General features: G+C 40.5%; 1 protein-coding gene across 7 annotated transcripts in view; it reads left to right on the top strand.

Moving 5' to 3' along the window:
- dnc (phosphodiesterase dunce) overlaps positions 1 to 24,132 on the top strand; it is a 774,040-nt gene that overhangs the window by 279,165 nt on the left and 470,743 nt on the right. The window contains exon 1 of one of the 7 annotated variants that reach the window (XM_072304304.1): positions 16,064 to 16,843. The exons of the other annotated variants lie outside the window; for them this stretch is intronic. The gene's annotated coding sequence lies outside the window, so the exon portion shown is untranslated. Of the gene's footprint in view, positions 1 to 16,063; positions 16,844 to 24,132 lie in introns of those variants that run through there. 7 annotated transcript variants of the gene reach the window in all.

The raw sequence follows: 24,132 nt of genomic DNA, 5'->3' as shown, positions 1-24,132 counted from the left end.
TTTTTAAGTTAACATATGTGCTTTTTTCCAGTTTTTAGGTCAAGAAAATTTATTTTAATCGAAAAATTTACAAAGATCTCAATTTTTTATTTGAACCAAAACCAGTTTTTTAAATTGTTCGTCTTTTTCCGCATCCAACGAGTGGTCGTATAAGCTGGGGAACCGAACGGTTCCGGAGTTATGATCGATTGAAGTTTCCGCTCAACGCGCGCCGACCGATTTTCGCGCGCAAAAAAGTCGGATTTGACTGTTATTAGATCAGATTGAATGTTCAAACTGAGCAAAATGCTTTATTAGGGACTCTTGAGGGTCGCTGAGTTCAGAAATTACCGATACTTCCAAAAAATTCACGTTTTTAAAATTGCAGCCTCAAATTGTAACAAACGGGAATAAAGATTACATTTTCACGGATTGCAAAGATTTTAAACTGGAATTAACCGGGGACTTGGGGGAATGGCAAGAAACAAACGGAATGAGAGAATGAACGGAGACAGGAATTTGAGAGTGACTTGATCTTTCATTTATGAGAAATGAACGAAAAAATTATGAATGAACAAACATTTATGTGGTTTAATAATTTTAACCTCCGCCGCCGCCGCGCCGCGCTGACCACTCTGTGTTTGGCAAAATGCATGCAACATTCCCCAAAAAAAAAAAAAAAAGGGGGGTGGGGGGGGGTGGGGGGGGGGGGAAAAAAAAAGGGAAAATGGGTGTTGTGTGTGTTTGTGTGTGTAAGGGCGGGGGGGGGAATATATATTATATATATATGGGGGGGGGGGGGGGGGGGGGGGGTGGGGGGGGGGGGGGGGGGGGTGGATTGGTTTGTTTTTTTGGGGGTTGGGGGGGGGGGGGGGGGGGGGGGGGGGGGGGGGGGGGGGGGGGGGGGGGGGGTGGGGGTTTTTTTTTTTTGGGGGGGGGGGGGGGGGGGTGTTGTGTGTTGTTGTTTTGGTGGGGGGGGGGGGGGGGGGGGGGGGGGGGGGGGGGGGGGGGGGGGGGGGGTGGGGGGGGGGGGGTGGGTGGGGGTGGTTGGTGTTGGGGTGTGTTTTTTTGTTGGGTTGTGGGGGGGGGTGTGGGTGGGGTGGGGTGGATGATGAGGGTGGGACAGCGGCGCTTGGGATAGGGGGCATGGGGGTAAGGGGGGGTTTGAGGTGGGGGGGGGGGCATTTGGGTGGGGTTGGTGTTTAGGGTTGGAATGGTAGTGTTTATGGAAGGGGGGGGGTTGAGATATGGGTATGGGGGGGGGGGGGGGCGGGGCGGAAGGGAGGGGGTATGGATTGGTAGGGAGGGGGGAGGAGGGGGGGATGAGGGATGGGGGGGGGGGGGGGGGATGGGACGAGAAGTGGTTGTCCAATGAAGTGGTGTGGTAGTAGTACACTCAAGTAACGGTGATTACTAAGCCATAGGTTGCGGTGCTATAGCCCCAACGTGAGTTGCGGAACCGTCGCAATTAATTGGAAATGCCCATATCATCCAACGGATTGGGGTGGGACCACAATCTCAGGAGACACCTTATAACTGTCTTTTACCATGTAGAGACATAGAACAAGCTTAAAATTGTTGCACAAGGAGGAAATAAATATAGGGAGGGACTAAAATAGAAGAAGCAATTGGAGGTAAAGAAGGAGGGACAGGGGGAGGAGAAGAAGAGAAGGGAAGAAAAGAGGTAGAAATAGAGACTAACGAGGTTGAATATAGAAAAAAGGAAGAACAAATGAAAGAGATGTAGAAAAAAGCGATTGATGGGGAGAGAACCAAGAGAAATGGAAAAAACAACGGATGGAAGAGGTAGAGTATGAAATGACGAGAAAGTAAGAAAAATATCCGAAAGGGAGATAAAATGAAAAGAAACAGAGAATTTTGAAGTTTATAGTCAAAACGACAGACATTTTCTAAATCTGTGTAGACACAACTTTGAGTGCAATGAATGAAACTCCTGTTGTGTTGAATGATGACCACTTTTTTTGTGCATGTATGTGAAAATTCCAAATTTCGAAATTTGGTAATATACGTGCCAGTCATACAGTGCATAATAAGTCATTAAAATGCACCCTTTTACCCATTTCAACTTTCCGATAAAGATTTCTAGTTCGCGAGCCTAGCTAAACGGCTTCAATTAACACGACTCAGCCAGAGAGAACAGCTTCGTAGCCGAACTACCTAGCAGTGGAGACGGTTGTATTTCCTCGGAAACTCAGTTTGAAGAGCAGCAACTTCCGAAGAACGCAGTTGAAATCTTCTTGCTGTTCAGCTGACAATCTGAAGGATCAGCAGTCATTATTTTCTTGGGAGAAAAAGGGAGGAAAGGAAATCTGCCAGAAGTCATTACATCGGGTCGACGGAGTGGAAAAGATTACTTACGGCAATTTTAAAATCACCTCAGCACTGATGATTCCTCATGACACACCATTACGTATTGTGGCGCTCAATGATGTCATGAGCAGTCACCAGTGTTGCCATTTACGTTGAATTCAACCATTTCCAATATGACATGCTTTTAAATGTGATGGAATTCCTAGTCCTTAGAAGGGGGAGGATTAGGTTTTGAAATGATTTGATCTTATGATTTGGCGCAAAATACACCCACACACGATACTCCGAAACATTAGATTTTGTAAATAGTTCAAAGTTGAAAAACAGTGAAACGGAGAAGGTCCGCTCATTTTGTGGACCACTTTTTTCTCCGTGTACTTTGAGCGCTCATGACATCCCGTTTTATGAAAGTTAAGGCATAAAACATTGACGAGATGCCCGAGAAAATATAGGAGAGAATTAAGTGGTAAAAACGTAACATTGCTATTTTGACCCAAAATCTGGGTTTTCGCCGTCGTGAACAATTTGAACTTCAACCAAAAACCATATTTTGCCTGACTCAAGTTACAAATATATGATTCCGTGAAAACTATAAACACGTTCAAACTTCATCGAATTCAAAACATGCAATGTTTATATGAATGTTTTGTGTACCGCTATCAAAACTCTGCCAGAAAGGATTGAGCCCCGGGCCGGGGAGAAAGAGTAAAATGACCTCCGACCTTTCCTGCGGGATTTCGAACCGTGCACTTATTATAAAGCCTCTGCGCCTAAAATGTATGCATTTTAAGAGATTTTGTCATCCCAGCTGCTTCTTGGCGAGCTAGTATTGATCCTACTTAAACCCCGATTTGTGACTTTGATTCCGAGAAAAGCTAGGACTTGGCCCACTCAAAGCTGAGGGTCAAGGTTGCCAGGGTATGTAATAAAATGTGGCTATTACGAATGACCTGGAATGCGGTGAAAAATCTGATCTTTTAACCTAATCTGGCAACAGTACAGGTGGACCCATAATCAAAAGCGGGCCGGCGACGATGAGTCTATCTTCAGCTATCGAGAATTCCCATTTGACTTTATGTTAAAGAATCTATGATGAAGATGTTGTTTGCAAACACCCTGATAATCGATCTTCATCCCTAGGTCTAAATGGCAGGTCAATCGATTTATTTCGAAGCACGCTAGACGAACCTCTCCGCGCGTTCGGGCCTTGTCAGCTCAATTCATCCGCAAGATCCACGCTCTCATTTTGGGTTGGAGGTCCCAAGTGAAAAATTTGAGTTTTTGACACTCTTAATACTCTTAGAGACTTTTGACTCCAAGACCCCGTAAATCTTCCCACAATTTTTAGATTCAAATATCTTTGAGGGCACAATACAGGACTAAAAAGTATCGAGAGGTGCCTGCTTTTACTCATCATCTATACGGTACAACAGTAGCCAAAAGTCAGAATAAAAACAATGATTCTCTTAAAAATTTAGAGGGCGGGGACACAAGCGCTTTCAGAGATATAACTTTATAGAAGAAAGAAGTTCCGCTTTGACCCGTAGCTCACGAGCCTGCACTCTGGTCGTCTAGTTCTGAGGCACCCTGTAAAAACGAGTTCTGATGAGTCAGGTCGTCACTGGCAGCAACCTTCCACGGGTTTAAATTAAGAAGCTTTTCGTAAGCTGAGATTTAAAGTCTTCAACTTTCCTCACGTGATATCTGATGTGTACCTTGCAAAATTTTACACTTTAATAGGTAGCGTACGAAAATCGGAAATTCTAGCTTCGCACGGCAGCTCCTTCACGGGAGTTGCGCTAAAGTTCGGGGCGAATCACGCCATTCGCGAACTCCGGGATTTTAGACCCCTCCCTCTTTATCCAGCGTAATTTCATGTAAATTTCCGAAATTAATCAACGAATTTCAGCCGGGCATTCGCTTATCCTCCTACAAAACACCCCATCCTCGGCCCCGCCATGAAAGCTTCTTCATTGTATCTAAATGGTAATGAAGCATTCCTCTTTTAGAGGAAAAGGCTCTCAGCTTCTTTCTCACTCCTTATTTTTTCCCACGATCCGCTCTAAGTGTCACGAAAGTATAATTAAAATACATTTTAATTTCCCGCCGTACCGAATGATCTGATTCCTCGGCAATGCGAATGTTTCTAGGGGATTTTAATTTCTTGATTGGTTTCTGAACCGAACATGTACCTAATCGTACGTGCCCATTATGGAATGTTTGTTACACCTCATGGGCATAACAACGGCTTCTAAAGTTTACGCTACTTTTTGCATTAAGGAATTATTATTTCTGGCTCATCCATGAAAGCCCTTACCTGCATAGAAAAACTATTGGCACAAATGCCGCGCCGTTTCTAAAATAGCCAAAAATAGTATAGTTTTTCATGGAAAAATGAAGTCGATTTGAACATCATTAACAAGAATGGGTAAGCCGATCAGTCAGCTTACCAGTTTGTTTGCGCTTAATGTCGTTGAAGTTTCGCGTTTCGCCTTCTGCATCACTGATCGAATAAAAGAGGAAGAAATCAAGGGTGTCACTATCGTGGTGGATGACGTGAAAAGCCCGACTTTTTAAAGCGCGATATCTCTGTTACTATTGAACGTAGAAAGTTGTTGTTTGGACATATCTTATTCTTTTTAGCTAATATACAAGCATCAAGCATCAAAACACGATTCTGCGTTCAGTGCAACTAATCACATCATGTGATTCCACCGTTATTCTATGCATTATTTAATGCCTCTTCAGCTTTTATACGATCTAAGGTTGGCGCATCCAACTTCATGAACGCAATTAAAACACATTGAAAAATATTCGTAAATTCGTAATGACATAACTTTAGTCCCTTTCAGGTAACTTGTCCTTTTTTCCAAGAGGACAAGTTAACTGAAACGGGATCTGACCGTCAACTTATCGTCTTTTATGATTCTTTCTGATTCGTCTGTTTTCCTTTGTTTCAGGTGAGTTTTACCATTCATTTATCTTCTTTCAATCTGGTGTCGCACGGTGAGTAACTTTTTTTAACAAGTATGTACGAGGGGTATTCGTAAAGTAAGTTAATATTTGTCATATATTCTAAATTAATAAAGATAATTTAAATCTGTAAAGAGTTTGTGGATTGTCATACTTTCAGCTTTCTAAAAAGCTTCAGTTTTTTAAATTTGGTCCTTTGAGTGCCGAGTGACATCAGTTTTCCTACACCCGTCTCTCACCACCGCGTGTCCAAAATTGACGCGCGCTGGGGAGGTCACAGGACGGTAGCATGCGGCTTCATCCTGCAAATTGTCAAAATGGAGGTTTTTGTTTAAAGTTTAAAATTTCCATGTTTGTGAAGATCTGGCTTTACTTTTCCTCATAATCCCCATCTCGTTGGACACATTTTACATACCATGACAAGAGCTTTTTTATTCCATCAGCGTAAAACTGGCGATTCCGTTTTTGCAACAACTTTTGTACAGCTTCTTTCACCTCATCGTCGTCCACGGAACTTTTTTCGCCAAAACTCTTCTCTAGTTCAGGTAATAAGTGATAAATCACGTGGGGGTGAGATCCTGAGAATAAGGAGGACGTGGGAAAGGTCTCATTTTAAGGAGGTCAACAACTGATTGGCCACATGAGCTGTATGGGGCCTAGCATTGTCATGAAGCAGCATCACTTGACGAGACAAAAGGCCAAGGTATTTTCTTTTTAATGCTGATTTGAGCCTTTAATGACATCACAGTTTCTGTTTATATCAATATTTGTGCTTCTCTCTAAGAAATAAATGAGTAACACTCATCGAGCACCCCTAAAGACGCGCGTCGATTTTGGACACGCGGTGGTGAGAGACGGGTGTGGGAAAACTGATGTCACTCGGCACTCAAAGGACCAAATTTAAAAAACTGAAGCTTTTTAGAAAGCTGAGAGTATGACAATCCACAAACTTTTTACAGATTTAAATTATCTTTATTAATTTAGAAGATATGACAAATATTAACTTACTTTACCAATACCCCTCGTATCATACAGTACATGGAGTCATTCCTAATGCACAACTTAAACTTGGTTAATTGTGGGTTGGGTTTTTTTTTCATTTTTTCTTCTTTCCTTGCTTTAAACCAAAAAAAAAAATGGTTGTACTTTAAAATTTAGCAAGGCTATATACATACCGTTGGATGCACGTCTCTAATCATCTCGCACCGCGCGCCATAGCCATTCCCCTTCGTCCAGTTCTCTAAGCCCGTTACGACCTAAACGATCCTTTATCTCTGAAAGTTTAAATGAGACTTCAAAAGGCGACTTCTTTTCCTTCATGAATAAAATTCAGTCATGATTGAAACTTTTAAACTTTGGCGTCACAATGCAATATTCATGACTCCTTTTTCTCTGAACCTTCATTTCTGCGTAAAAACTACTGCATTTTAAGCTCTTAGCTGACGGCAGGCGCTCTTTGCATGTAACGTGCCGATAGAAAATTTCTGGATTCGTAGAAATGTTTATAGTATATTTAGCATGCACCGAAGTAAGACAGATATCGGCCTCAGTTGAGAAAACATACAGCAGCCGTGCTCCACAGAAAATCCAATGTAAGACACTACATCTTATCTACGAGTCTCCGCGTGAAAAAATCAAGAACCAACCAAAACCATGCCTCAACCTAGTTCTCATAAACGAAGTGTTTAGTTCAAATGCCTCATTGCATCTTGGAAATTTTGTTCATACGGTGTGGTAGTTGAATTTTCAAACGAACATTATGCCGACGTTGTATTCTCTGGCCTCCAAGGAATACAAGTATAATTCGAAATTGAAGGGAATCGGTTTTTTCTTCGAATTAGCGAGGTTTCGAAATAAAGAGAGTTCGAATTAAAGAGATTCATGCGGAGGGATTTCGAATTAGAGAGGTTCGAATGTAGAGAGGCAAATGGACGGATTTACGTCAAAAGGAACCAAATATATCAGTTTATTTCTTTACGGAGGTGAAAATTACACTAAGTAATTATTAAGTATTAATTATTTATATTTAATTTTAAAATTATTAATTACATGTTTACATTTTGACAATCCTATCAGCTCTTTCAGACACCCAGGTACATAAACAGTTGACTTCGAATTGTAGAGGGAATGTACCGCCTTATTTCGAATTATAGAGGGAGGACCATATTTACTTCCCACACTTCGAATTACAGAGAGAATTTTCGTCGCAATTTCGAATTATAGAGGGTCGAGCCAGCTTAAAAATTTCGAAATAACGAGGGGAGAAAAATACATTGATTTTCTTCGAATTATCGAGAGATTTCCTAGGGAAACGGACTTTCCTTCGAATTAACGAGGTTTTCGAATTATCGAGGTTCGAATTATCGAGAGTCTACTTATTTATTGTCGGTCATAATGGTCTCATACCAGCCGTCTTGCCGACAAGCGGGAAAATATGGAATTAATTCATCGTTTCGGTGCAGCCAACTTTACATAATATGAAACGGTCATCGAGCCGTCTATGGCCAGTTGCTTATTAATATTTCTATTATGTTGGCCAAAAATAGTTAATACTTTTTTTAGGAATAAGTTTTTAAGAGAAAATATTCTCATGATGTATTATGTTTTTCTTCTTATTTCTTTTACTCTTTTCTGAGCTTTATCCGGTGTAGTGTTTCAAACTCCGCATAGCAGCCGTGAATTTTTAAAAGAGTCATAAATTACTTTTCCCCCTGCTCGCAAGTCTTTTCATTTTTCTAGTCGAGGAATCCGTATTTTACATCCCTTATGAGTCAGGGTGGTTAAAGCCGAGCAGCCAGTATACCCTTATTTTATCTCATCTCCGTAGGTGAAGGATGATGAGGTAAATGAATTCTCGGATTTAGTGCTCCACAGGAATAGATCGGAGAATGACTCGCTAAATCATGCGTGCAGTGCACTAAGCTCATGAGTAGCATACGATGCGATCAAAATTGCATGAAAAAGAATGTTGTAATCGTTTTGCCTTTCAGTTTGCGATATTTACCCGAGATGTGCTACAAAAGCCATTCAAAATGTTTCATACAGTCGAATTGTGTATGTAAACACCTGACACACAGAAGTGTAATATGACGTTCGGAAATTCTGTAAAATTCAGATACCGTCAAATAATCAATCGTTTATCGAATCGTACACTAAAATGCTGATTTTTTTTAAAATCTTTTTTAAATAAAATAACCATGAGTAATGGCAATTTATTAGTACTTTCGCACAATATTTCAGCATTTACTTCAGTATTTTTGGCTCATATATTTGAATTAATACCGTTTAAGGAAAAAACTTGCGACGCGTAATGGCTAAAGTTACACGTAATGTTATCAACCCTCGCGCTTCGCGAGTATATATATTTTCCTTTTCGCTGAAGTGATGGCAAAAATGACCAAAAACCCTCTAAACCCTCTCTTGAATCGCAGCACTAATTAGAACTCTATCTTAAACATCATTCTTGAATTAACGTATCTCTAGCTTTACACCAAAAATTAAGCCAAACCTCGGCAAACTTTTGGAAATATAACAATAATTCGGCGAAAATTCGGCAAACTTTCGGATCGCTCTGGGAAGCCCTAGTTTAAGTAGCTTCAAAATCTCAGAATTGTATACTTTTCCTCAAAGACTAATTCATATATTGTTGGATTATATTTCTCTAGTGTTCGATCTCTGATTTTCTCCTAGATATTAAGCAGCGCAGCGCAAGGATGCAAAACTATTCCCTCGAGCAAATGAGCCATTCAGTAGCGTGGCGTGGAAATGGATCGATAAGAAGGGTGTTCGGAACAAACACCTCAATTATCGATTCTTTAACACAGTATCAAATGGGGAAATATCGATAACCGATCACCAATATCGATATCGATTCACGCTTCACCACTGGAGCCATTATATTCAAGAGGTCCTCTGTCCTGTGTTGAGGGAATTTTCGTGTCTGTTTGATCATAAAAGCCGTCCTAGTATACTTAAGAGTGCTTGTAGATCAAAAGTTGGCCATGCTAAAAAGTTTATAGGCGTTGTATCGCACGCAAATCTTTTGATGGAACTTTCCAATGCTTTGTTTTGGTAGAATGTAAATGCGCACGTTTCGTTCCCTCCGTCAGACTGTCTTCGAACCTTAGTTTGGACTAACAAACACTCTTTATAGTTTGATTTTGTTCTGAAGTTGCATGAGTCAGGGTCACTCCTTTATAAAAAATCCTTGCAAAGGTTACATGCACTAAGTGGTAAGACAGATGCATACGACACATCGTATAACTATTGTGAAACTTATTCATCGAGTGTACTACCGCGAACTTCTGAGATTTTCCAAAGCGTGTAAAAAGTTTACTAATCCGTCAATAATAATGATTAAAATTTGTTTCTCATTCTGGGGCTCGCTAGTTTATGTGTAATGAATACCAAGAGTCTACGTTTCTTGGCTTTTTTTAAAAAAACCTTAGAATGGGGCGCGCTGATTTAAAATATGCATATATAAGCGGAAGCAAGCGAACTGATTCGAGGATGGCTGACCAGTTCGGCACTCCTTGAATGAGAATTTCACTCACTCCGTTTTGTTCACAACGTTGCTTTGACATATCTCCACAACACTGTTATCCTTTTCAAAAGTTGGTACTCCTTGCTCTGATAGCCGGGGCCACCAGGATAGTGGTAAGTGCAATCTGTGATGAGCCTCGAGACTCATTAGACCATTTGCTAAACGTGGCTCATACAGGAGTCCACTAAGCCCTCTCGTCCCACGCTCCTGATCACTGCGTCGGCGTCACGAAGAACAATGGGCCTGGGCCTTGGGTCCCAACGCGGCCGATACCCGTACCCCAATTACTCACGCTTCATTAACCATTTCACCGTCACGCTAGGATTCATCCAATTTTCAAAAAAAATTGTTTCGCATGTATTTAGCAATTTTTTCCTTACTCTCCGTTAAAACACAAATAAAAAGAGACCTCATTCATAAAAATCGGCCGAATAGAAGAGAAGTTACAGTAATCGAAATCCGAAGAAATCAACAAAACCTCGACTCCTCGATACGAAAAATAAAATGAAGGGGAAAAAAAGAAAGTATAAATTACAATTAAATATAATTGACCTCAAAATTTGACAAACAATTCATTTATATACCTAACGCTGAAAAAACTGGGAGAAATTACAAAAAATTTGCCTCTTGCAAGGGGCTTCTTTGTAAGAATTTTGACCTGAAGACAACGGTCGAATAACAGCAGTACTCCATACAATACACGGTGTGCCTGAACGAGTTAAACATTTTTCATACGTCCAAATCGAAAATCTTTATATTTTTAACTACAATGTTTCTTGAATCGTTTAAGCAAAAAAAAAAAAAAAAAAATTCCGTCGAGATTCTGGAACGCAAAGGCGCTTTAAAAGTATTCTGGGGCTATAATAGCTAAATCACCGGTAGTAAATTCGTTATATTATTAAAAAGAAATTGACTCCATAGTTTAATTCCTTAGTTTCTTGAATACGATTATTTTAAGCACTTAAACATTTATACCACCAATTTTAGCCATGGGGTGATTTCCTGAGAGCCGATAATATCACGAATTTCTCATAGAACCCCTCAACAGTGGCTTGCTTTTTTGGCAGCCGATTCGGCCATCGAACCGGAGTTTAAATGGAAGCTGATAATAACCCAAAGCTCTGAGAAAAATTTTGAGATGAGTATAAGAACGGTTTGTTGTAAGTAGCGAGGAGAGGCGGGCAAAGCGGCTAAAATCCTATCTAATTTTTACAGTTTTTCTGTTGAATTAATGTTGCCGCGGGCTTCTGACTGTCCACACATAGTTCTGTTCAGCATATCGATACATAAGTATTTACATTTTACATACGTAGAATCTAATTTTCACGTCGGGGAGTTGACATATTTTGATTTTTTCGATTTTATACGGAAAATTGATGGTTTTTCGGGATTGAAATTATTATTGTTTCATGAAAAATAAATGCACCCAAAATGACTATAGCATATTGATTCTTACACATTTGCACTCACAAAATTGGTTGGTAAATTCAACGAGTGGGTGCATCGACCTGGTATATCAAGTTTCTGCAATTTTTTACGGCAAATCAGTAGATTTTCGGGATGTAGATTGCTTACTTTCAATTCATGAATGAATAAAGCAACGACATGGTTGAACTTCTTTGCATGGAAAGACGTTTAAAATAACAAAATCAAGACGTATTTAATGCAATTGCATTTATATCGAGTCAATTTCTTTTCAATAATATAACGGGATTTTTACTACCGGTGATTTGGGTATTTTAGCCCCAAAATACCTTTAAATCGACTTTATCTTCTAGGAGTTCGACAGAATTTTTCCTTTCTTCGCTTAAATTATTCCGTAGCACTTTTCTTCAAGAATCTGATAAGATTTTGCTTGAGGCAGATCAAAAAACTTAAATTCGATCGAATAGCTTTCTACTTTCACAATACACGGTCTCGTCAAGGTGCGTCTTTGACCTCGCAGTGTTGGATCGTGAATTCTCTTTTTATGCTGTTTGCCTATTTTGAAATCTCTGTAAATGAAAACTAAAGGGGTTGATATGTGCGAGTTAATGACGCGCCTTATCAACACATTGTGTTGGATTACTTTGTTATTTATATTATATTTATATTTACTATTTTATTCAACTGAGAAAGGCTGGGTCTTTGGTTTTATTCGTGTAAATTAGCCTTGTTACCCATTTTTTTAATCGTTTTGTAATTGAACAGGAAGATCTAGTGGTGTTGCACACAAACCGCATTGGAAAGCGGTAACCTTGTAACCTGAGTTTCTCTCCTTGTGCACTTAAAAAAATAATTAAAAAAAAGAGCTTCGGATAAATAAGCTAATCGGATTTATTTCGACACCATGTCACCATTCCAATCCATCGTTGGCCGATTATCGATGAGTTTCAGTCGGTGGCTGTCTATATGTTTGTGGCGTAAGAGTGGGCGTCCGGCTTCCGAACCAGTTTAGGACAAATCGGACAGATGTGCGGACAAGTGCACCTCTAATTGCCAAATTGCTCATTAATCGCCAGAGCTAATTTTGTCCAGTGGCGTGACGTGCTTTGCGATGTATCGACCGATCTGTCATCTAAACTTATGGAAAAGGATCGATAAACAGGGTGTTCGCAACGAACACCTCAATAATCGATTCTTTACCATACCATCTAATATCGGAATATCGAAAATTGATCATTCATGCCTCGCCACTGATTTTGTCAACTTTTTTGAATAGTCCTATTTACAGTACTATATACACACGGTTTTATTCAAGGTTATAGTAGTACAATTGAGATTCGATTTTTCATTATGACCAGAATAAGCCGTATCCAAATGTTATGCTTTCGAACCAAACATCGGATTTTGTGACCGTTTCAAAATTACTCGAAGTCGTACTCGTATGGTCTAAGAAATGATTTCTTGGAGATTGCCATTTTTTAAAAATTTTGAGGAAAATTTCGAAGGAAAAACGAACTACATTTTATAATGAGGAACTCCTATTTCTGGCTCCTCCACAACAGTATCTATCTGCATAGGAAAACTATTAGGACACATATTGTTAATAATCTAGTTCAAATACTATTCTCTCCATATTATCAATATTTGGACTACATTTTGCAATCGGGAACTAAAATTTCTAGTTCGTTTCAGCAACAACTTATGTGCCATTAGTTTCCCTTTAAAGATAGGTGTTATCATGTATGAGTCAGAAATCGTAGTTCCTTACTGCGAATTGCAGTCCATTTATTATATCTGATATATTTTTCTATATTACTTTCTACCAATCATTGGGGCATGGTGATCTTCTAGAGTACATCTTGATACTTTTCCATCTGATAAGTTTTCTTTCGGTAGAGAGAGCCTCCCAAACACTGAGAGTTTGAAGAAGAGAGACACAGGAGGTGTAAAAAGCCCTACCTTTAAATATTCATTCCTTGAATGTTGACATCGAAATGCATAAGCGAATCAGCTCTCAATTTTCTTTGATGTCTTGTCTTCGTGTCTATTTTTGCCGGTGCTGTCAGCTTCCTTGAGACGCTACTAAATAATGGAAAATAAGTATGAAGCGTAAACTGAAAACTTATGAAACGTAAGTACCTCCTATAGATGCATATCGTAGCTTCAACCTGCGCGGAATTTGCAATGGAGGAACATCCATATTTTCTCGCCTTTAATTTGAAAACAAGTCTGCTGCACGCAAGAGATACGGCTAGCTGAGTAAATGATTTACCAGCTACATTGCCCACAGAACATGTCGATCGCATCAGGAAAATTGAGATTTGAAGTGTTTTTCGCGAAATTTTACATTAGTATCAGTGCTTCAATCGCAAATTCCTGACACATGCAAGGGCTCCACTAAGGCAGCATTACGACCGCCGGCACACCAAAAAAAAAAAAAAAGAATTGATAGCCAATGTGGCAGATCCTTTTGATAGAGATTATTTTACATATATACGTAGTGTGTGATGCGGTCATTACACCTTTTGGTGATAGATTGAGAGTCTTTAATTTTACGGATGACCGACGAAAAATGGAAGGAGGAAAGGCTTCATCGCGATGAGCCGCCCGGCCGAGCCCCAGAATCCGATTTCACATCCTTCAGCTGCGGAATCTGCTGGGTGGACTCTCTTGAGTAATGCTTGTGCCAAATTTTCAAGATGAGCGTTTGGTCATTGTCATGGTTATTTATTATATTCGGAGTTGTCAAGTTTGTTGATGAACCACCATACAGGCTGTGAAATTCCGCACCACAGTACATGTTCTCCTGATGAAATGTTACGTAGAATACTGTGGGCGCATCCGAAATTTCCAACCTCAATCTATTTACTGACTCATTATTCCCCCCCCCCCCCCCATGCTCCCCCTACGATTCACACCGCTCAGAATCGGTGTAAACATCGCCGTTCGACGGTTCCGGTGCCAGAAGTCATCGCACACGATCACACCGTGCCATCAATATATCAAAGTCAGGTGATCTGATTGGTCCAAGTCATCGTATAAGCCAATCACAACACATGACCCTGATATTTTGATAGCTAGGTTTGATTGTGTGACATTGGCTACAGGGGTGTGATATGCGGACTATCCGCTATCCGCGCGTCTTTTCGCGGGGTCAAGGGGGGGGGGGGGGGTCGCGGACTTACAATCGAAATTTCTCATAATGGATTTCACTGTGATACGAAAGTTGAAGATATTACTCGCTGCCGTGCTAAGGAAGAACGCCGTATGAACATCCAAGAGTTGCCAAATTCTCCCTGATAAAACATGTATTTTTGACAACATTCATGCATATTTTTTCTTGAAATTTTCAAATATTTTAGATCAAATCGCGTACAAAATTGTTCTAAATTTTTGGAAAATAATATTCGCAATTTTTCCAGTAAATTCAGTTTTTATCTGAGGCAACTTGACAACGTCTGAAGGCTCATACTGCGTTCTTCTTTAGCACGACAGTACGGACAAATCATCGAGGAACGGACAGTATTTCGGCAGCAACTCCGGTCAGTCGGACACAGGTGTGCCGGTGCGACGGAGGAAGATCCGAAAACGGCGACTCGCGATGACGTCACGGTTAATCCGGCCTGAGCCGAAACCCGAAATCCACGAGGCCAGGCGCTCGGGAGGTTCCGGCCGTCTCCGGCGCCCGGCTTCGCGCCGCGGATTCGCGGCCTCAGCCCGCGAGACGCGAGTTCTCGCGCTGGCGTCACGCGGGTCGCGCCATCTCCCACTCGGCCCACGCGGTCCCTCGGCGTTTCCTAAAAATTCGCGATCCGTTCCCGCCTCGTGTCGCCAATTATCCAAATTCGCGCTCCAAAAATTCCGGTTGACTGTCTTGTTCAAACGCTATCCGTAAAAGCGGCTGTCATCGGTGTCATTTACCGCAGCGCTCGCGTTTGTATATAACCTCCTTTCGCGTTTGGAAAATTGTGCGGAATCGCCCGGAAACCACCGACTGTCTTCCCCGAACGTTACTCGAAATAGAGGATTGTCTTTAGTGTCGTTTTCATCGAGCTTCTTCGTTTATAATCCCTATTTGCATTCCTTAAAAATCGCAAAATATCCTCTTCAACGGCTGACCTTTCACCTAGAGCGTCAAGGAAAATTTTGGATTACCACCAGTGTAGTTCGAACCGAGTTCTTTTTTAGTGTTAACCTTCCTTGACAAATTCCGGAAAATTCGTCAAACTTTTCGCTTTTTATAGGTCGCTTGCTTCCCTCGAATTCTATTTAAAGTAGTGCTTGTTAGTAGTGTTGTTCGCACTGATTTAGCATTTTTGCCGGTAATCTCTTACAAATCACTCTCTAAGTCAGCTACGTAATAAGATACGCGCCTTTTAACTCGAGCATCGGTATTCAAAAGAGTGTTTTCAGTCATATCTGTGTGTGTTACGCTCGCATTCCTAGCCCGTTGTGCGATTTCTTTCATTTGAAAAATGGGAAAAGCAAATTTTTAGAAACTTTCGTCCTGCTTATTTGTATACATTATACTATCGTGTATTCCCCCGCGTAAAGATATGCTGCATCTTTAATTTCGTCTAGCGTGCTTGTGCAATACACTGCGTCAACTATTTGCTCCATTTTCTAGCTTACCGATGCCTTAATTGTCTTCCCAAACGTTCGTCACAAACTGTTTTTTTCACAGCTTTTCTCATATATCGTTCACCGTTTTTTTTTTTTTTTTTTTTTTTTTTTTTTTATCAAAGTTGATATTTGATTCGCCTCTTTCAAATCGGTTTCCGATAAGTATTATCTTCTTCCGTCCCTTTTCGAACGGAAGGGATCGCGCTCGATTAAAAAAGTGACCCTTTGATACCCCCCCCCCCCTTTGACCCTTCGTAGTGCGCATGCTTGATCTACGGATTGGTGTTACTCTGGATTAACCTGTCACCTTTACAACAAGGACCCGAGGATTCTACCATCTCAAGTATATCTCTGATTCATCGTTAGTGCCGCGCTAAGATATTTTGCTCGTGCCGAATATAGCAATCACCGTTCGAGGTGAAGTTTTCTCGGAATATTTCGTGTCTGAAACGTGTCTTTAGACGTTCTCGTGATATTCTCAAAGCAGCGCTCGAAAATTGTCCAATTACGAAATTTTCACCGGTGACCTTGAAATCAAAGTAAACCATTTACTTCACTAATTATTCTGTTCTTATTGAAAGTTATTGTTTCGGTAATCATCGCTTCCTGCTCTTGATATTTTCGATCGGATTAGAGCGTGCAAAACCCGTGCGGGCGAGAATCGGAAGTGCCTCATTTTGATCAGCATGCATAATCAGTGCTCCTAATCGTGTTTCAGTCACCGGTTCGGGCGGAGACATTTATGAAACGAAAAAGTGATTTTGTAAACAAAGAAATGAAAATTTTGAGTTGATCCCAAAATCGATTAATTTTACATTGAAAATAAAAAAAAACACGGTAAAAATTAAATGTTTGTCGGCGATTAGTGTTGAGTGATATTTTGGAGTAGGTGTGGAAAAGTGTCAAACATAGTTCGTTTTTTCTTTGTAAATAGGATTGGATTCTTATCATTTTGCTCATTGGTAACAGGTTTGTTAATATTTGTTTTCTTTTAAATCCACGACGAGGTGTTTTGGAATAAACTTTGTTTCACGTCTCAAATCGTTGAAACAAAAATAATTCTGTCCATGGTGAGAGGTCATTATTGGTGAATGTAAGTAAGATAACATGGTGCTGAAAATAATTACTGGAAACTCTAGGAAAATTGCGAAAAACAAATTTTACATCACGAGTATTAAACTGAAGCAACCCCGTTAAACTATTAAATTATTTACTTTTAGCAGATTCACATGCTCTTAACCCCTACTTACCACACAACATTTGACATTGTAGGTTAAAAACGAGCGAAGTTTCAGGTTAACCGACCATGAAAGCGAAATAACCTCATTATTCAGCTAGTCCTTTAGAAAGTGTGAGGAGATTTTAGATTTTTTGGTGAAATTCTGTTGCATTTGCTTTGACTGTATAATTTCACTGAATAACTTTAACATCGTGTCATGTTTTCTTAAGGATCATTTGAATCATGCATAAGTGTCCGTTGATGACAAGATTGATGTTGATTATTTCACCAGAAATCTCCAAGTGTCCATAGAGGTCCAGGGTCCATGGAAGGTACACAACACCGATTTGATCGGTGCATGTACACACAATTCAGATCAACTAGGTTAGCAGGTCAAAATCAAGTAACCGTGCACAACATTATTCCTTTTTTTACCCAGTAAAGCCCTACAATCATCATTTCCCAAATATTTGTTTCAATCCAACCTATTAAAGTTCCTGCGCAGGTTTGGGTTCACCATAAACCTCGTTCAGAATCGCCTCACTTTAACATAAGTATCCTTCATAAAATCAAAATGAGTTATCAACATTCGTGGTTTCCCACACTAAGAAACGTATCCCCACTCCAAGGCCGCAAAGTTGACTCAAACTTTTCATTTTTTAATGAGAATGTGGCTGTGCAATAGCCTCCCTAAATTTTGCTGATTTTTACCCGTGACATAAAGGTAAATCAGTGCAATTTCAGCTCGGAGTGCAATAATCTTTTGCAGTAAGAATGCGCTAAATTATAGTTCCGTGCTTTCGTTTAAAAGGCAGTGCACTGAGACTTGGGCCGCACAGTGAATCGAGTCAATAGAAGAAGTCGGACAATATTTGAAAGATTTGAAAGCTCATAACTCCGTTTTTACAAAATTTTGAGGTCTTAAAAATAGTTCCATATTGGTTTTCTCGTAATTTTTTTTTTAGTATCCCCCGTCAAAATTTAAAATTTGACGAAAGAAACATCTAAATTTGCACTGTTAGTCAAAAAAATCATGTCCGACCTCTCCCATTGATTCGGTCCATTGTGGGCCGTGCCCTGCGCGTATTTTTATTGGTCTCAGGGCCGACATCACGGTGAAGATAGTTAACTTTCACTAGAATAAATTGATGAGCATAGAGGCCCCTCTCACATAAAATACTTTAATATTTCGAGTAGTTCCGTTATTATCTGTTTAGCATCGGGGAAAATGAGTTGTCAAATGTCCCCCGAAGCTGGAAGAGAGGCCTAGCGAAAGGAGGTCTCGGGCTTCTGCTCCGGTCCCGATTGTTGCTCACTTTGACGAACGTCGCGTCGTCTGGCGAGAAGATGGCTCGGGCGGTGACATTTAAGAGCTGTCGTATTTCGAGCGACGTTGATACCGATTTAATTGGGCAGTAATCGAATTGGTTCCTTTCCATCTCGGCGCGCATAAATTAACCGGCATCGTCGCGGCCCGGCGTCAAACGCTCCCGCTATGCAAAAAGCTCGTATCTCCAACGAAAACACAACGTAGATACGTGGTTGTTCCCACCACCGAGCATGGCAGATGGGCCTTTTCCTGGTAGCGAGGTGCAAATTTGACAAGCGCCCCGGAATCGGTGAATTAGGCGACAAATTAAGACCGGTCCGCCCTCTTCTTCCTAACATGTCACTTCACGCGCTGCCGTGCTTAGGAATAACGCCGTATGGGCCCTCAGACGTTGCTAAATTTCCGTTGATAAAATACATAATTTCAGGGAAATCTGTGAATACTTTCTCTTCAATTTTTCACAGAATTTTATTCGCTATTAGATCTAAATTATCTGAAAATTTCAAGTGGAAATATTCATAATTCTGCTTGAAAATGCACATTTAATTGGAGGAAATTTGGCAACTCTCGAGTGTTCATACGGCGTTTTTCTGTAGCAAGGCAGCGCGGGTGTTACCCGTTATCGTTCGAGAAGGAAAGAGGCCTCCACCGAAATTCTATCTTTTGCGGTTGAAGTTTTTTTATAGGGAGAGTTAAGGCACGTGGAATCCGTCTCTCATTGGCTCCCGTTTTTTCGGCTTTTGAATTGAAAAAAATCTACCGTACCAGTAAGTTCGATAGGCGCTTTTTGCTTCAGAAAACTGAGATTTTTGTCGAGAAAACCGACGTCTTTCGTTCCTTTAAACGACATCCAAGCCATTGTAAGTTTTGGATCAAATTTCGATTTGAATTCTCTGGTCAATTCATCCGGATTATTGTTGATCCCTCTGGAGTACTGGTCTAACCAACCGGAGCATCTGGTTTTGGAAAGTAAAATAAATTTCATATTCAGGATTAATTTTTTTTTTTAGTGTACGCTTGATTGCAAACTGCGTTTTATATTGGGAAAATGGATGCACATAAATCCTTAAAAATTAAATAAACGATACAGAGGTTGAGTTGAAAGCAATAATTTGTAATAATTCATCGAAATGAAAAACGAGAAGTATTTACCCCCCCCCCCACCCCCAATTGCCGCATTTCTTTAGAAACAGAGCAAGAAGAAACACAATCGGAATGATTCCAATAAATGAGCAATATCGGTAGGGAATTTCAGGCATTCTGAATTCGAGGAATGAGATGGACCCCAGCACAGCATCAGAGTTGCCGTGATTTGCGCTCCTTTAGGTGCCAAATTGAACATTTTGTACGGGTTAAAAACGGAGAAATGAAAAAACCAAATGTTGAAGGTTTAATTTTGTCGAAACATTTTGCTCACTCTTCATCAACCTCAATATAATTTTTATCAGTCTACAGAGCTGTTCGTAATGTAGAGATTATTATGATTGTCTTCATTCCATACAGTCGGTACCATTCTGATGGTATTTGTGGTATTTTGAATTTCATAGGATATGAAATAACAGAGGTCTCAATTTATTCTGCATTTTCATATCGTGAAAGCCGCTCATCGCGTGACACTTTAAAGAAGAACTACAGAAAGAAATGTTTCTATGTTTCATCGAAACAACCAGTATGATTCATTGTATTATCGCTGTATGTAGACAATTGAGCTGTCAAGAACATAAAGATAGGAGCCATTCATAACACCAAAAAATGATATGAACAAATCGGATTTAGAAAAAAAATTACTAACGAGAAAAGGCAACAAAATCTCTCATTTTTTAGAGTATAGTAGTTTCTAATTTTGTCGTCTTTCAGTGATACAAGAGACAGCACCTTTAATTAGTCGAGTTAAGAGAGAAACCAAACACGCAATTTGGCCTGGAACGGCGCGGCCTAGAGAGAAATGATGACGAGGACTTGAGATGAAAAGGAGAAGCCCTCGGTGCGGCGCGCGGCGGTCGACATGTAACACTTATAAGCGCCTACGAGACTGCATGAATACTTCACGCATTGCATCAAACATAGTGCAGTCACTGCGGACAACGAGAAACGCATAGCGCCTACAAGAACGCATGAATACTTCACGCATTGCGCCAAGCACATTGCGGTCTGCGCGGCGCAGTGGCGGAGGTTAAAATCATTAAACCGCATTTATGTTTGTTCTTCCATGATTATTATCGTTTATTTCTAATAAATGGAAGGCCTTGTCCACACAGAGATAGGTTTACGGAACTTGATTTTCGCGCAAAGATCCGTGAACTTTTGCTAGTAATGTGGACAGGGCTTTTTCAAAAATGTGTCCAACACGAATAAACGTGCCTTCTGCCTTATGCACCCCTCCGGCACGTTCACTTGATGGTTTCTATTGATGTTTTAAAACGAATGAGAAGGGGGCGGCAAAATACAGGCGGCCCGTGGGCGGCAAGTTTGTAAATCTGGCCCTGTTATACGTGTAAAAAAATAAATAGAAGCGGAATACAAAAATAAGAAAAAAATGAAACTACCTTGTATAATAAGTACTGCAGATTTATTTAATGGCACCTGCACTAATAACTAACCATCGAATGTAAAAAATTCTGCAAGATTTATAATCCATAACGGCAGAGATAGGCGCCCTTTAGTTGAAAGTTGAGTGACTATTGTGCCTTTAGTTTTTTCAGTTCCCATTTTATGAATCAGTACATTTAGTCCAGTAGGCAAATATCTCAGAAGTCACTGAACAGGCTTTTTTATCTGCGTGTTAAAATCTTAGAGAGCTGGTGAAATTGAATTCATTACAATTCACACACCGTCTGATAGTTACAAGAAAAATCAATTTTGATGGTCGAGAAAAAATAAATAATTTTAAGTTCATCTCCGAAAACCTGACTCACAAAATGATCGATCTCCGCTCAAAAAAAAGCAATGAGCACTAAAAAGCGCATAAAATGCTTTGTCGCACTGTGCACCACTGAGAGCAAGACCAATTTGAGCCGGTCCACAGTGGATCGAGTCAACTGGGGAGTTCGGACATAATTTGGAAACTTTAAAAGCTTTTAACTCCGTTTATACAAAACTTAAAGGTTTTAAGTGGTTCCATTAGTTTTCTTGTGAAATTTTCTTCCAGAAACACTCCTCAAAATTTAAAATGTGACGAAATAAACATCGAAATTTGCAGTTTTTGTGAAAAAAAAAATACATGTCCAATCTTTGATTGACTTGATTCACTGTGCGGCCATGCATGTAAAAGCTGTACCGTTGCTCGATACAACGAATTTGACACTCCATCGATGTGAGATCACAACACGACATTCTGATGAGTCTTGTTGCCCGAATATCAACACGTTATCCAGGGCCCACGTGAAAAAAGTGATCCGCGGATTGACGGACGCATAGACTATCGACACGGGATGGCGAGTTCCCTTATTCATCCTCAGGTGCTCCAATGCAAACGGATACAGGTTATTTTCCCAGCTCCCAGCGCGATGCTCGAAACGTGTTCCTCTCCCATTTTCGCCTTTTTTCCAATTTATCACCAGTGAGATTTCTTTGATGCCCTGCCAGACAATGCCTCCGATTTCGCATGCAAGGGCTGTCGCACTATATAAACGATGTTCCAGCCACAGATAACTTATTTTAGAGACCTCGTGTACCAATTATCAGCGCAATGCAATTGGGTGAAGCAAAATTTAATTTAGAAGGTCATTGCCAATATCCGCCTGTTGATGATTGATGAGCAACTTATCGAACATAGCCAAATGATAACAGAGGAATCTCATAGTGGGCGAGTTATTGCTCTAGTTCGGAACTCCAACATTTAACCATCGTACTGTTGACCCACCCACAGTGGAAAAAAAGTCGCTTAGATCTACAGTCCAGACTGTTAATAATACTGACAAGAAAAAATACTCTTGATTCAATTCGACTTTTCCTTGAATCAAAGAGCCAAGCCTCCTGATTTAGGGGGATTTCTTTTTGATTCAAGCAAAAATTCTGATTGATTCAAGAGTATTTTTTCTTGTCAATGTTTTCAAGAGTCTGGACTCTAGATCCAAACGACTTTTTTCCAGTGTACTCGGTGGATGTTGTACAGCGTGTTGGTTATTTCGTTTTGCAAACATACCGATGTTGGGCAAACTTATTTGGCTCATTACGTCACCCGAAGCTCATTAACCTAGTAGGTATGCTGACTGTTGCTCCCTTATAATTGTCCACAAGGAAGAGTTGAATCCCTGAAAGTAAAAGTTCCTACCCGTTGCCAAGAGGCCAGTGAGGGATTCCTTCTCTCTGAGCGTAATAACAGCGTGTTACTCGAGAAGGCAACGCAACTGTCTTGAGATGACGAGTGAAGAGCGAAGCTGGTTAGGCAACCCGCGGAGCGGGAGCGCCTAGCGGAGGTCTTCTTTTAATCAGGAGGCGTCTGCGTTACGGCGGTTAACGGGCCGCCTGCGACCAAAGACGTCGCGAAACGGTGGCAATTTAATTTTCCGCCGTGTCTTCCGGGGCCGATCCTTTCAGCGTCCCCCGACCAAATTGCATCTCGCGCCCGCCCGGGCGTTTTGTGAAAATATTTAATCCCGTGTCTCTCTCCGTTTTTATTCCGCGATCCGGTGCCTTTTCTCTCCAAGCGCATCGCCGCGTCCCTTTTCGAGTGCCGGGCCTCCACGGAGTCTTCTCCCCCCCCCCCCTCTCCCAGTACGCAATAGTTGCCGAACTGACGGCTCAGCTTCAGTTTTAATCCGAAAATAATGGGTCAGTTGCGCTGGTCACATACTGAAAAAAAAAAAGATGGTAGAACTTACAATTCCTTCAAGCTGTATTTCACACAGCGTCAATACAGAGTCAATTCTGCCAGAAGAAATGTAAACGTTACTATATACTAGTACAGGTAACCATTCCTCTGGCAGAATCGACTTTAAATTCACGCTGTGTGTCATACAGCGTGAAGGAATGGTAAATTCTACCAATCTTTTTTTTCAGTGCAGAATCGTTAGTTGATGCTTGATTCTTGTAGATTAACTAAAAATAATCTTTCCGAACAGTAACATCCTGATTGGTCAAACGGTCCAATATGGTCCAACATGGTCCAACATGGTCCAATATTAACCGAGGTATCGCCTTTTGATAAATTCGATTTATGACGTTAACTATCGCGGTTGTACCGCATTTTTCAAAGCGCGTTAATATTGATAAAAAGTTGCTGTTTAAATAGATCTTAATTTTTTTAGCTGATCTACAAGAATCAAGCATCAAAATTCGATTTTCAGACCAGCGCACCTGACCCATTGCTATTTATGAATAAACATCATACTTGTATAAAGGAGGATTAAATTTGAAACAATTGATTCAGAACCGCCATCAGTTTTCAACATTGGGTACCTAATGGTTGAGGCACAATTTTAATGTAGTTCACAGATTTATTGCACCTAACGGAAAAAGGCCTCCATTCAGAAGGTACATCAATGTTGTGTTTCCAACATCGTAGAGAAAAGTTTGCCATGTCAACTAGAGTTCTGTTTCAGACACCATCAGTTTCTGAAATTTGAAAGATTTTACTTCTTTGAATGCTGTCGACAAGCTGTCTTTTATAACATACAGTCTCATTCGTAAAATATTGGTTCGCTTGAAAAGTTAAGTATTTAGGAAAATTCCGGAGTTTCCAACTGAAATTGCGAAAGAAATGGGCTT

The sequence above is a fragment of the Bemisia tabaci genome, chromosome 1, assembly GCF_918797505.1.
Source record: "Bemisia tabaci chromosome 1, PGI_BMITA_v3".
Lineage (NCBI taxonomy): Eukaryota > Metazoa > Arthropoda > Insecta > Hemiptera > Aleyrodidae > Bemisia > Bemisia tabaci.
This window is presented reverse-complemented; position numbering and strand designations above follow the sequence as displayed.